This window comes from Mus caroli, chromosome 14 (assembly GCF_900094665.2).
Source record: "Mus caroli chromosome 14, CAROLI_EIJ_v1.1, whole genome shotgun sequence".
In the NCBI taxonomy this organism is placed as follows: domain Eukaryota; kingdom Metazoa; phylum Chordata; class Mammalia; order Rodentia; family Muridae; genus Mus; species Mus caroli.
The window spans coordinates 107,961,589-107,964,231 of NC_034583.1; positions in this window are offsets into that span (position 1 = coordinate 107,961,589).

The window sequence follows — 2,643 nt, forward strand, 5'->3', positions numbered from 1 at the left end:
GGAGGATGAGGCAGAGGACTATACATGCAGGCTAGCCTGAGCTATGTAGTGAAACCCTGTCTCCAATCAGAGTTGAGACTTGTAGCTTACTGGCAAACCATGACCAAAGCTCTAGATTCAATCTCCAGCACAAAAAGAAAAGAAAAGGAAAGAAAGGTCATCTTAGGTATAAAGAAAGAGAATTATGTCAAGTTTCAAAGCCAGGACAAGCAGCTGAGGTGCCCGTTTAGCATATCAAAGCAGACCTGCCTCCAGGTTTTCCCACCAGGTTCTCCCAGCATCCCTCAGTTTCTACCTGTTATACGGTATGGCTGGCATACCCTGCCCTCTAACCTGAACTCTCCAGTCCAGAGGCTGGGCTGTCTGTTTCCCAGAGGCTCCTTCTGATATAATCCAGACCTTGTGGTTACCTCCCCGCCTGGCTGCTGTACTAAATTCCCCTCTCCCCCTCCCCCTCTCCCAACATGGTCCAGGGTCATCGGCACTCTGGACTCTCCCAGATGTGTCTGCCTCTGGCTACGCTCTTACATATATTTATAATAAACTTTCTCCTCCGCCATGCCTAGCAGCAGTCCCGTCCTTTCCTTTTTTATTTTTTTTTTCCATTCAGCAAAGAAAAGAGCGGCATAATTGGTGGTGTGCAAGCATTTCAGAAGAGGGGGGGAGGGGGGAGGCATCACAGAGATTCAGCAGTGACCTCCTGCATCAAAAGCCACCCACTAACATCTACCCATATGCAACTGCCTAGCTGTGTGGCCTCTCAACTTAGTAACAAAGGAAGTCATTAAACTCATGGCGGGAGAGTGTCTGTTCGGACTTCTCTTCATTTTCACTGTAGACACCACAGGTTCCAGCATGCACAGAAGGAGCAGGAGCAGGAGAGCACTCAGTCATCTGTAGACTTTCTAGGCTTCCTTAGACTCTGGGGCCAGGACTTTATGGAGTTAACATTTCAGATTCGCTTGCTGGTTGGTTTCCTGGTTTGTTTGTCAGCAGGCTAAGGGAGGGGGAATGGAAATTCACATTCTGGTCTCTTCAGCATCCTCTGGCTCCTTGGGATACCTCCATCCCTACCACCCACACACCCTGCTAACAGGAAGAGCAGCCAGCAGTCCCAGCCCAGGGGCGCTCAGCTGTTCCTTGGATCAGACCTCCTCAAAGGTCCACAGCCATGTTCCGAGTGGGGACCAGGTGTGACCTGGCTAAATCACTGATAGGCTCAAAGTTGCTCCACGTTGTGTGACAGTGGCTTTCAGGCTGAGTCTCACCCTGGGTGAGACAAAAATGCTGAGACAGGATGACTCTACAACTCTTGTGTACACATAGACACTACCACCCACCCAGCACCTCCCGTGAGCAAGCTTGATGAAGGATTTATTCCTGCAAATAAAAATGTTCCACCTATAAACTTACCAAAATAGAATGAGCATCCATAGGCACAAGGGTGTGATACACATTTAACACGCCCGCTGCCCTCCAAAGGCGGTGCTCCTCCAAAATCTACCACACCTGCAACTAGAATCTTACAGGGAACCAACCAAATCTGCCACGGCTCTCTGACTCAGCTTTTGAGGTGACTTAGAATGAATTATCTTTAAGACGAATTTCCTTGTTTTTCTGTTTTGTTTTATTTTATTTTTACTTGTAGCCTTTGACCTCAAATTTCACATGTCATGGGCGGTTCCCCTTTCTAGGTGATAAAAAGTTGTCATTGTCTTCGTTTCTTTCATAAGACCAAGTTCTTAGTTCTCAGAGCTCAGCTCTGCAGCCTCTCCAGTGGCTCTTGAGCTGCTCCAGGAGCCATCCTTCCCATTCTTGATCTCTTCCTGGTGCACACCAACTGGGCGTTCGGCAAGGGGGAGAGGGGCCCACTGCCTTCTAAACAGAACTGTTAATGGGAAGCCAGTCACCATTGGAAGCCATTGTGATGACCGAAGCCTGATTAACAAGCGAATCACATTTGGACACAGCGAACAAGTGAATCAGTAACTTGGGAAAGAAATATGACACTGGTCAGTTTATATCACAGAGACAGGGGATGGGAAATGAGGACAACAGACAGGAACAGCAGGGAGAATGTAGGCGTCCCGAGGAAGCTGTGTCAGAGACAGATGTGTGCATGTATACCTTTCTGTGGCATCAGAATTCACTGAGTAGCAGTAAACTTGCAAGTCATGGCAGGTTAGTGGGTGCCCATTAATCAAGTGTTCCCAGGGTCCTTGGTAGCCCTGGCTGAGACAAGCGTTGGCTCTTTTATTCCAATCCTTTGAAAGATCAGTGCAGAAATCCGAGAGGGCCAGAGATATTACATCTACCTGGAGCTGGAGTTCCAAGTGGTTGTGTCAGTGCTGGGAACTGAACCCTGGTCTTCTGCAAGAGTGGAACACGTTCTTAACCACTGAGCTATCTCCAGCTCTTTTTTTTAAAATTATTATAATCCTATCTACTAATGTTAACTCAGATAACACATTACCATTACACATCAAATAGTAAATTCTCTCTGTGTGTGTGCGCGTGTGTTCAAGTGTGTGTGTGTGTGTGTGTTCAAGAGAATTCAAAGAGGCCTGGCAGGCAGAAGCAGAGGTTGATGGAGATACCGAAACTGTCTGTGCAGAATAGCCGGGCGTGGTGGCGCATGCCTTT